The sequence below is a fragment of the Condylostylus longicornis genome, unplaced genomic scaffold, assembly GCF_029603195.1.
Source record: "Condylostylus longicornis isolate FDR11 unplaced genomic scaffold, ASM2960319v2 ptg000072l, whole genome shotgun sequence".
Lineage (NCBI taxonomy): Eukaryota > Metazoa > Arthropoda > Insecta > Diptera > Dolichopodidae > Condylostylus > Condylostylus longicornis.
In genome coordinates, this window is record NW_026578040.1 from 2,411,182 (window position 1) to 2,424,324 (window position 13,143).

Sequence of the window (13,143 nt, forward strand, 5' to 3'; positions counted from 1 at the left end):
AATCATAAAACACATTTCTTTTTTGCAATATCAACTGCAACGTTTATATTTCATTATGCTATATAAATATATATAAATATTTTTATATAACAATTAATATGTGCCCCCGTATACCGCATGTAGAAATAAAATAATTGGTTTTTTTTTCAATTTACATTTATGAATATTTCTAATAATATAATTTATTTTTTCCATGGTATGTTAAATTTTCATAAATATTTATTTCATTATTTTTAGTTTAAAACAAAATGAAAAAAATTACTTGTATTTTTATTAATTTTTGCATGCGAATTATAGGTTCAAATAAGGTTATGTAAATTGTAAAACTCCATTTGTAATGCTATATTCGAATGATGAAATTCAATATACCAAACGCTTTAAGTCGGTGAACGTTTTAAGATATTGCAAAAATTTTATTGAAATTCAATGGAAAGAAATCGATGAGGTGAATGAAAATTGTAGTTTTATTCTTTTCTTCAATTCAAATTTTCGCCTGACCGTAAAACATTTTAACGACGTTTATAATTTCAACCCTGGTTGCTCGGCAATTTATCAAAATTCAATTAGACCCCTTAATTCGTATTCCATTGGTAATTGTTAATAATTTTCCTAAGACGTCTTATTGAAATTGATAACATTTTCAAAATAGATTTTCATTTTTTTTTATAATAAAGTATAAAATGAAAAGAAGAATAGTTGCTTTTAGTATTTTTTTTAGCAAAAAAATTTCAAGTTCAGTGAGCAAAAGAAAAAAAATTGAATTTTTTAACAAAAAGCATTATTATTATTTTTTGAAATAAATTGAAAATGTTATCTTTTTTTAATTTAAAATAAAAAAGTAAAATTAAAAAAATTTGCTCACCGCATATAATTTAATTTAGCGTTAAAATATAATAAATGCAACCGTAAAAAGTTTTCAAAAATATGTGAGGGGGGGGGGGGGGGGAAGAGAAACACCCCACATCTGAGGATATTTTAAAAATTCACCAAGCGATAAAAATTATTGTTTAATTTTATTTTATTTTCATTACAATAAATTTTATAATATTCGAAAATTTGTTATAACTTACAACTTTAACTACATATGTATGTATACATGTACATATATATTAAGTCTATATGCGCGGACTTAATTGAATCGTGGTGCGATTTAATACACATAGAAAAGAGAAGTTAATTAATTAGAATGCAACTACATAATATGGTTGAACGATAATTATTGTTGAATTGTGCACAATATATGGATTTAATTCGAAAAAAAAAATAAAAAAGAAAGATACGCAAAGTTTAGTCTGGCTCTCATAGCAATTTTTAGTAATGATTTTGAAATCATAATGGAAAAAACAAAACGCTATTTGAAAATGCTTCATCTGGTCATTGCTTGACAATGTTTTAATTTTTAAAAGTTGATATTATTTTTAAAGTAAAAATATAGACTAATGAGCTGTGTTTGACTTTGACAACAAAACTTTTAAAAGTTTTATGGTGATAAGTTTTGACTCACATTCTGTAAAATTTTTTGAATGGAGGTTAACATGTAGATGCGTAAATAATATACTGCAAGTGAAAACTACGGAAGTCAGTAATGTATTTTATATGAACTTCGTTAAATTCATCAATAACAGTTTTGTATACTATTATTTACCAAAAAATAGTAGTCAGTAAAAAATTTAACTAAGAATAAAAATTTGCATATTTGCAGGAGAAATGTTGGAATACATAATACTCGTAATATATATATAACTACGTGCAAAATAATGGCAGTGCCCAAAATATGTTCAACTAAATTTTTTAATTTTTATGAAACTATTTCAAGTTTCTTTTTGTTATATTGAAATTAAATTATTATTATAAAAATAAAAATGTATACTAATAAACATGTCTGTTTTTAATTAAATTGAAATTTTTCAACACAGAATTTTTTACCATTATTAGGAAATTCTTAATTTATGGTGTCAAAGAAAAATTGATTATACTCTAATTTTAATCATAATGCGTAGTATTTAGGGTCACTATATTTAGTTAATTTTACATTTGAAAACAAAACAATATACAATTTTTCTACCACTATTTCTACATTTTTCCAGTGAGGTTTTGAAATGTTATAGACAAAATTAATCAACAGCAGCATTATTTCAAACCACACGTTTTTTAGCATTCGATGTAACAACGTTATTTTCTACAATCTTTTCTTTTGCTTTTTTTATATTTCAACCTCAGCAAAATAAAGAAAAAAGCCCTAAAAATATTGGAAATTATGTTTCACCTATATAATGCAGTTGTAAAAGTGTGAAAAGGTACTTGTAGTTAAACTAAATATAGCACTAAAACGTGTTAATTAAAATATTTCATTCTATTACGAGATTTTTTTATTTTTATAAATTGAAAACTTGTTTATATTTTATTTCTTGTTGTTTTTTTTCAAAAGTATAGTAGCTATAAGTGAAAATTGAAATAGAAAACCAAAATGTCTTAGAAATACAAAATTGACAGAAACTCAGCGAAAAAAAGATCTAATCCTTTTCTATTTAAAATTTAGATGACAATGCATTAAAGTGTAGTAGTGATACGCATGATTTGTTTAACATTTTGAATACAAAATAAAAATGACTACAGGTGGATGAAAAAACTGTTTTTGTATACATTAATATTGTGAATACAAAGTTTAGGTAAGAATTCACATGTTTGAATCACACACATATGTCTTAAAAACATAAGAAAAACAACAATAAAACCGCGGTATTGAACGTGACCCTTTTTAAAAATTATCAATAAAATGAATATGTAAATATGGGTAGGTGTTCTTTGAAATGCATTTTTGGTATTGCTATGGAAATGTGTAAGCGTATGTTGTAGTATAAGAATTAACAGTTTTTAACAATTGTACTAATTGTACCTATCAATTAACAATCAATTCTTTATTTATATCTGTACTACTTACTAGTTGTTATAATAGTATATTATGCAGTTCTGTACATAATGAAAGCATAAATAAAATAGTTCGAATCTATTGTTGTGCGATATTTAAAGTTTTTGTTTTTAAAATTGAAGAAACGCCTTAAATGTTAATATTTCTAGCATATTTTCTTTTATTTCATTTTCCATGATTTTAACATGGCAATGCGAAAGAGTCTCAAATTTCAACAGTTTATATGTGCATACATCTTATATAAGTACAGTGAAACCTGTCAAGTTGACTACCATTCTAAGTTGCCACTCGCCTAAGGTGACCGAAATTTGCTTGCACGAAAATATTTTCAATGAAAATTCATTCGAATAACTAACCTGTTTATGCTGACCAGTGACCAACTGTCTATGTTGACCACTTTTTCTTCGAACGACCAATGGTTAGACAGGTTTCACTGCATTTTCTTTAATTTCCACTCTTATCAATATTTATCTCTCAAAAAGCTGCAAAATTTTAATATTCAATCTATTACATTTTCGGCAGTGCAAACGTCATACGTACAACTTTTATTAAAGTAAGACTGTAAATATTTGTAACAATTACTTCTCATTTTCTTAAAACAAGTATCTTTATTATGTAAGTAATTAATGCAATCTAATTCAATCAGTTTGCTAATAGAATTTTTTTTAAGTTATTACTGTTAGTTTTCCTAAAAGTATGCAATATATATATGATATGATATATAAGGGAAAAAATTATATAATTTAATAGAAAAATGTTTTGAAATTTCAAGGTAAATATAAATTATACGCTTACGAGTACTAACGGAAAATTTATTGTTTTACAAATGATGAATTTGACAGTTGAACAACATTTTCAAAAACAATATGATCGATAATAAAGAAAAAGTGAAAATTAATTGTATTACTGCATTTAGAGAAGTGGAAAATATTTAAAAATTTTAAATTATGCGTCGTAATGCGGTCAGAAAAAATTAGTTTTGATTTTCTTGAAATTTCACCACAGGTATATTATTTTATTTAATAATGTCTTCAATTTTTCGAATTTTTCCAATTTTTGACATTGTTTTGAAATTAGTACTTTTCTTATTGATTCATTTGATTATTATTTATTATAATTTATATTGATTTTAAAACGTGATGACATTGTTTTAAAATCCAAATTAAATTTTTGTTTTTACTTCATTTACTATTATATACAATGTATATTAAAAGTACATAAGTACACGTAAATTTCAAGTATTGATTGTCTTTTAATTTTATCTGAAATCCTTAATCTTATTAAAACATTACAAAAACCGACAACTAAAAACTTTAGATGAAAACTAATACAGATATATATCTACATATACTATTCTGATATAAGTACACATTTTACATTGTTATACAGTATTGAAAGTTGAAAAGTTCACTGTCTATAATAGAAATACACATAAGCCATGAAAAAATGTAAAAAAAGAGCACCTAAACTACATACAGATATGACAAAACATATTTTATATTTTGAAAATGAGGATATACACCATGAATTTTAAATAGATCTTCCTTAATTCCCTTAATTTTCTTGTACGTTACACATATATTGGCATATATGTGAATCATTTTCTATAATTTTGTGTACAGAGAAGATTAGGAAGCCTAATAAAAGTAGAAATAAACTTAGTAATAAGTTGAATATATTAATGTTTTCTTTTCTTTCTTAGGTTTATTACTCGATATTGTCATTGTGATGTAATAGGGTATATTTACACAGATATACATATAGATACATACATAATGTACATTACAAAACATTATTATTTTTGTATTCAAATTCTAATTTCGCTAAAAGGAATATTGAAAATTAACTCAAGATCAATGCTGCAAGTTTGTAAGCTTTGTGTTCTCAATTATAATTGTTTGAAAAATGAAATTTAAAATACAATTCGAAATTAAAACTTGCCGCAAGGAATGGAAAATTGTTATTTTCATTTTATATTTTCTTTAAATTTTTTGTGATCAATTCATTTAAATTGGACTATTAAATATACTAATTTTTGTTGGTCGATTAATAAGGTAAATTTCAATAATGGTACTCAATCTATATTACACTAGTTCCAATTCAAGTAGCTGTGTAATTTTACCTTAATGGATTTACTAGCATTGAATGGAAATTAAAAATACTTTCAAACTCACTTTTTAAAAAGCTAAGAACAATTATTAAAATTTAATTAAAAATAAACGATTATATAATTAATATTAAACTTCTTATATATGTATATTTGTGATACTAAAACTTTTACTTTTAAAAATAAAAAAACTGAAAATTAAAAAATGTCTGCCAATATTTTAAATTATCATTGACATTTTCAATTCATTAAAAAATTTGTTTAATGAAAATTTTAAAAGGAAAACAATTTTAAAAATGAAAGGGAAAGATACATATACATGTATCTATATAGAAAATAATGGGCTACATTTATAATCATAATAACAAATACTTACTAAAAATGTCTAACAACCATTTCACTTAATTAACCGACTTTAAATGACTAATTAGACATAATACGAGGGCAATAACTTTCATTTCGAATAATTGTTATTTACATGCAATGGCAAAATAAAAGTTAGCAACAACAATCTACAACGGAAAGACATAAAAAAATATTATTGTTAGAAGAGAAGAATATTCTTAAGCATTAATTACTATATTATATACATGAGTGATTGAGAAATTGGTTTGAGTATCTGGGACACAGGAAAATCTTCTAAGAATATAGAAATGAAAAGAAAGTATTTTGTACATAGCTACATCTAAATAGCAAGAAAACGTATAAGTCAATAAAGTATTTTGAGTCATTTAAATCCATTCTTTGTGCTCATTGAATCTTTCATTTCATTAGAAACGAAGTGGCATTTGTACATACATTTTTCAAAAAGTTTTTTTTGTATGGTGGAGAATTGCTGTAGGTATGTATATAATACATATATGCTAATCTACGTACATAATGTATAGCAAAGCTTTGTAAATCTATATACTCTCCGGTAGTATAACAGTAAGTATTTGTATCAACAAATTTATGAATGAAGGAAACGTAATATACTGGTGAAATTCTGATAAGATGGTAGAGAAAATAATCTTTTAAGAAAAAATTTAATAAAATTTATTGTATCTTTCCATTCCATTTAGTTATACTGTAAGTAACGATATACTACTATATGAACATTATAAATGAATCAATATATAATTTCATTTAACTAATATGCCTATCTATAAGTCTATATGTATGTGTAGGTACATATATATATATATATTTTGAAGGAGGTACACATACTTGATTTAAATACACAACTCTAGAAATATATATAATAATATAAAAAGGGGCTTTTATTACGTAGACGTGGGTACAAATGGTATAAAATAGATACAGTGTACTTTTACATATAGTTGTCTACATATTTTGTATAAAGGTACCAACATTTTTCTACTTTATAATCCATACTTGAAATGTACAAAGGGAAATATTGATCCATCAGCACAACATTTTGAGCAAAATACTAACACTTTGCATTTTTACTTGCACTGCGCTTTACAGTTGATTTTAGTAGTTTAATAAACTAAATTAATTAAAATTATTAAAAATTAAATTATATAACTGAGAGTTGCTAGGTTATAAAAAATTGTGTAAAAACTTAAAAACGACTTATTTATTATTCTCAAATGTAGTACACAATAAAAGTAATTATAGGTTTACAGCTTCTTTATAAATGTATTTTAATCCTGGAAAGTTTGACCATTCATCAAAAAATCAAACAATAATGAATTTTCGCAAAATGGTAGTATATCAAAGAGTGCTCATGATCTTGTTTGGAATATCATCGTATTGGATGAAGTTCCTGATTATGCCACAATAATTATATGAACGGCTGAAATTAAAGTGAAAACGTTATGAAATCTCTTACCAGTTAATATTTCTTGTGATTGTGTCATACAATTTTTATATTACACACACTGTCTTGCTAGCGAGTACAACTGAGTACATACATTTCTTATAAATAATATAAAAAGAATTTGTTCATTATGTGTAAGTACCACACTTATTTATAAAGAGGTTAATAAACCTCTTTGGGAATTATTTACCTTTTTTTTTATCCGAAAGAGAACATTTTCGCTTATTCTATTTTCGTTTGTATATATGTACATAAATCTTTATATATTTTTCACAAATATTAAATATTCTTTATTGTCTTATCCTTGTGAAAATGAAAGCTGTGTGAAATGAGAAATGGAAAACAACAGCTTTTTTCCTAAAGTAATGCTTACTTTAGAAATTATTCTGGTTTTTTTGTTGTCGTTTGTAAAATTATATACAAAAGCTACATTGAAAAATTAAATTGTCATAGGAACTTAGACCATTTATTCATAGAAGTAGTCTGGATAAATTATAAAAATCTTTTTTTTTTTGAGAAAAATCTTTGGTTTCACGCAATAAGGAAATGGCATAGAAATTTATTAGTTATTTGAAAAATTATTTGTGTTGGGTGGAAGTTTTGACATTTATAACGATTTCTAAAATTAATAAGTCCATTTCAAGTCCTGATTTTTTCAAACAAAGAATTTAACATTAATTTTTAAAAATTTAATACAGGAGTTTTAATGAAACCTTTCATTTAACTGCAAAAAATATTATTTTTGGGAGTTTTCAAGTTAAAAGGACGGATTTTTGTACTTACTTATGCACAATCCGTACACTTTTCTAAACACAAATTAAATCAAACTAGCTATATATTTTGAAATAAATTTATAATTCAGCATTTATCTATTTATAATACAAAGTAAAAGATTATCACTGTTAGGATTGTTGTTAGATTAATAGTGTCTATCCAAGGTTTAATTGTAAAAGCGAATTAGTGAAGTTGATTTCAAGCCTCCGTGGCGCAATCGGCTAGCGCGTTCGGCTGTTAACCGAAAGGTTGGTGGTTCGAGCCCACCCGGGGGCGAAATTTTATTTTGTAAAAAAAGTACAGGGACAAAAACTCATGTTAATTTGGCATATTTCATGTAAAGTTAATGAGATCTATATCCGCCTTTAATTGCCCCGTATTTTCAATTTTACACTACGACTTTTTTCTGCAATTAATCAAAAGTTAAAATCATTAGTAAGAGTGTTTTTGTATAATCTTAAAGTAGTTTCTTGTTTTATAAAAAAATTAAAATGGAAATATATATGATTTGAACTTTCGAATTCTGTTATTCGATGATCCTCTTAAGTAGTTCTTATCAAGTTTGTTATCAAGTAAGATTTGTCGAAAAAAAAATATTTTTGTTTCCCGTACTTTCTCCGAAGAAATTTGTCAGTTCACATAAAAGTTTCTTACAAAAAAAAATTTTCACAAAATATATTTACTATAGGGAAAAAAATATTGTTTAAATAAACAAAGTTTGAAGCTTAAAACATTTTGTAGTTAAGACCAAAATTTGCCATTTTTCAAGTATACTTACAATTTCATTAAGAACAAAGTATTTGTTCTGTGTACTTACAATTCAAATTTGTGTACATAATTACAATTTAGGAATTAAAATAATGTTATAAATAAATATAATTCATTTTATTAAAAAAAATAATTGGCCCATGGGAGGATCGAACTCACGACCTTCGCGTTATTAGCACGACGCTCTAACCAACTGAGCTAATGGGCCTTATAACTTCACTCTATTATTTATTTGAATTTTTTCGCTTAATATTATAAATGCTAATAGTAGATAATAAAATATAAAATAACGAAAATTTCGCCTTATCTCTGATTTCTAAATTTTTTTTATTATTTTTATTCATAAATAAAGAAAAAATTATATTAAAAATGCTAAAATGTAATCCAATTGGATACTTCGCAGGCAGATTAAAAAAATATTATTATTATCCCCTTGAAATTGATTTAAGTTTTTCATATGATTATTGTAACTTTTATAAAACAAGTGACAATTAAGTTCTTTTCGATTTAGATCTAAGAATTAAATTTGTACACCCTGTCAGTATTGCACATAATTTTGTGCTCATTGTTATTGGGATTACAATTAATTTTATAATTTGAAGAAAAATAAATAAACTTTTTAGAGATACAACTGCCTCTTTATCTTCGAATTCCTTTGTCTCAGTTTCGACTGATTTTTCCAAATCTATGAAAATTTATATCTAAATTTGTTTAAGGGTATTGATTGACTTTAGGAATACTTCAAACCCCAGCAACTGATCCTTTATTCGACCGCCCAAAATTTAGATTTTTCTTTATTTTATTATCCTTTATCTTATCATTCAATTATTTGTTTACTTTATAATAGCGATTGCTAAATGAAAACAGCTAAAAAAGCAAGTTAAAAAAAGCTCGTACTGGATAGCTAAGATACATATCAAAAGGATTTTTTTCGTTTGTGTACTAGTCAAGTCTATATACAGTGATACATATTATGTTTAACATTATGCCCCTATGTATTATCTTTTAATTACGGTAAGTTTAGTTTTCTTTATTTTTCTAATTGTTAGTACATATAAATTTCTTTCCTTTTTGTGAATCGTGTTATTTTCATATCTTTTAAATCAAGTTCGGGCCAAATTTTGGAAACATTTTGCAAACATAAAGAACAAAAACAACAATAGGAAAAGGAAATAGCAAGGTGAAGACATATGAATATATGCAAGAGGAGTTCGTGTTTCATGGCATTCATGGATGTCGCTGTGAAAAAAGAGAGTCCAAGAGTGATGATGTATGTACATACATAATTAAGTTTTAAAAGTATATTTGTTCTTTTTTTTGTTTCGTGTTCTTTTAATAACTTTTAAGTGCGATGGTATTTTTCGTGTGTATAGAAAAATGCACAGGTGAATAATTAAAGATAAATTTTAAAGTGTTTATTTTGTTTATTTTTCTAATTATTTTGTTCGGTTAATCTTTTTTTGTTTGGGTGTAAGCGGGGCGTTTATGTCACGAATACATTTTTTATGCATTATGTTCTTTAGACACATTTTTTTTTGTTCTAACACATAGATTATTTTATGCTTGGAAAAGAATGCTCATGTAAATAAACCCATAGATAATAAAATTAAATTGTTATGTATTTTGGGCTAAATAAAGAGAAAATTACCTCAAACAAGAAAAAAAAGAGATAGTAAATTTATTTTAAAAAGGAGTAATAATAATGTTATTGTAAGTTTTTCTTTTCTGTTTTAGGATAATAAAAGTATTTGAATGCAAAAAGTTTTGTGACTGCATAATTACTTTATTAAAAATATTAAAATAAAAATAAAAGTGAACATTAAATTAAAGAAGAAAAAATGAAATTTTTATTTTGTTGAAGGGCAATTAACACGATAATATAATAGCAATTAGGAAAACAATTCCTTAATTTATTTTGCAAATTTATAGCATTAACAATTATGATTATAAAATAAAAATCTAGTATACTAAAGTGGCTATAGTTCGATTATAATAGTTTTAGATTAGGAGGATTATAGTTCAAAACAAAATAATTTCATTGTTAAATCAACATTTCAATGTCATTACTTTAATTTCTTGATTTGATCTTCAGTTCTTGAAATGAATAGTTGTAATAATTTTTCTACCACAGAAGATACAAGGTATTTTTATTATTATATGTCTTTAATTCGAGCAGTGGATCCCCCTTAAACTCTCTCGGAAAATGTCTGGTAATTCTATAGGTACATAGTTTATACAAGAGTTTAAATTTATTTATATATAATATTTTGATTAATTTGTAAAAAAGTAAGTCTAGATATACAGTTAGTTACTATATATAAAACATAATAATTTAACACACTAACCCTTTAAAATTAAGTCATATAATAATTTTACCTAACATAATTTCAATAAACTTTGTAAATATTTTGTTGTCCTTATTTAATTGGAACATTTTTATAATGATATAATCTACAAAAAGAAAAAACAAAAGTCTTAAATACGCTTTCAATCTTTTAATAATTGCTATCATTCATCCTTTTAAAACATTTTTCATTAATTATACATATACATGTACCAATACATTATTTTTGTATTATAAAAAATATCCTTTATTTATAATATTATGTGACATCCTTGTGTATACAAACTAAAAGAAGAAAACACAAAAGAAAAACTCTTTAACTTAATTATAATTCTCATACTTATGTTAAGCGACCTTTGAAGATTATCTCATATTATTACCTAAAGTAATGCATATTACATAAGGCGATAAACATAATTAAAATGTAAATGAATTTTTAAACAAAATCATTTTGTCTTCTCTGTTATATTAACGCATATACAGGTAATTGTATATATATATGTATATGTTTGTATTTTGTTTTATAAATATTTACAAACAATTTCCATTTCGAAAGATCTTAATTTATATACGTGCGTTTTAAGTTACTAATATAATAACACCAAGTATAATAAATTTTTACACCCACAATTTGTTCAATTTTTTTTAAATACTTTATGCCAAAGTTTTCTAATTAAACCCTGAAACGAAATTATACAAAGAAAGAAAAAAAAAGGCAAGCAAAAATAAAATTATAAAGCCAAAATTATATACATAAAAACCGAAATTGTTTTTTATCCTTACATGTTTAACCAAAAACCCTGTGCAATAGCTATATACAACATTCTTGAATATTGATGAAGAACACAAGGGATCCTTACGTTACTTTCATATTATACCATCGTATATTTTATATTGAGTTGAGATTTTTATCATTTTGACCAAAATAAATTTAACCATATACTAAAATGAAAATTTAAAAAATTTGTTATAAAAATTTGTTAGTGAACACACTTTGTGTATAATATGTATGTCAATAAAGTATTGTATAAGTATATCAACTGCTCTTGGTTTAATATAAGATGTCCTTCGAAAAAATTGAAAAATAAAACAGAGAAGAATAATGAGAAACAGATCATAGTTTTGAAATTTTATATTCTTTAATAAGATATTTATTAAAAATACTTCCTCATTTTTGTACGAATACATAAAACTTGTCTTTGTCCGATTCCTTTTCTTGCTACAACATCATATGTGTAAATGAGCATTTCTACATGCATACATTTAAAAAATTACTATAGAATCTTTATAGGGATTTTTGTACGTATATTTTTATATATTTTGAGTATATTGCATGTTACATACATTCTTAGACTTTTTTAGAGAGAATGTAAAATTTATGGCATCAATTTCTAATTTCATTATTATGATTTTTTCACTATTTTTTTGTTTTTCCTGTTTTTAAGCTTTAAAATAACTAAAAAAGCACAAAAAAACCTTTTTGGAAATGAATATATACATATATATTATACTTATGTACATATATTTTTGGACTTATGTACGTTATATACATAGTGTACGTATACTATTTTTGTTACGTCTGCAATAAATTTTCTCTTTCTGTTGTTTTTAACTGTTTTACTTTTTTCTTTTCTTTGTTTATTAAATTTTTAAATATTCATCATTATTGTAATTTAAAAATGGACTCTTTGTTCAATAAAAACACAATTTCAGTATATAACAAAGATGTTAAAAAATTCTACATAGAGCCATTAAAAACAGAATACATCAGATTTTTAGAATATGTAAGGACTGCTGTGAAAATTAGATAGGGGAGGAGAATGTTAAAAATTATGCGTATACCTACAGAGAAAAATCATCAGGATTTATTTATTTCTCAATTTTCTAAAGATTGTGACTATATGTACCATTATAAAAATCAAAAAATATATGAATGTTAGCTATATGTATATATTCACATATTTTACGATTATAGCTATAACCAGAATCATCTCTTAAAAAAATTAAAATGAAAAAAAAAAAAAAATTTTTTGCATTAATTTTTAATTTTATGATATTGAAATGCGAGTAATATTTAGAACGCATGTCCTTGAGTATGTACATGGATATTATTGTGGTAGTGGTCTGTTGTATAGGATGTATATATCCACAATTGTAAGTTTTAATGCACATATGTATATATTCAAAATATGTACAAATATTGATGAGCAATCACTTGTTGTTTGCTGCGGCGATATTATTAAATATAATTACATACACAATTATATAAATACAAAAAATTGGCTCTAAGGGCACATGTCATGTTACCTTAGAGTTAATTTTAATATTTTGCTTCATACTATGTCAATATTTATTTCTTTTTCTAACAAAGATAACATTATTTCCTTTTTTTTGAAAGT

The 13,143-nt window shown here is 24.4% G+C and overlaps 2 non-coding genes across 2 annotated transcripts; one reads left to right on the plus strand and one right to left on the minus strand.

Annotated features, from left to right (window-relative positions):
• Positions 1-7,834: 7,834 nt before the first annotated feature.
• Trnan-guu (transfer RNA asparagine (anticodon GUU)) lies at positions 7,835-7,908 on the plus strand. Its single transcript has one exon. It is a non-coding gene; the product is annotated as a tRNA-Asn (tRNA).
• Positions 7,909-8,534: 626 nt separating this feature from the next.
• Positions 8,535-8,608, minus strand: Trnai-aau (transfer RNA isoleucine (anticodon AAU)). Its single transcript has one exon. It is a non-coding gene; the product is annotated as a tRNA-Ile (tRNA).
• Between the last annotated feature and the right edge of the window lie 4,535 nt (positions 8,609-13,143).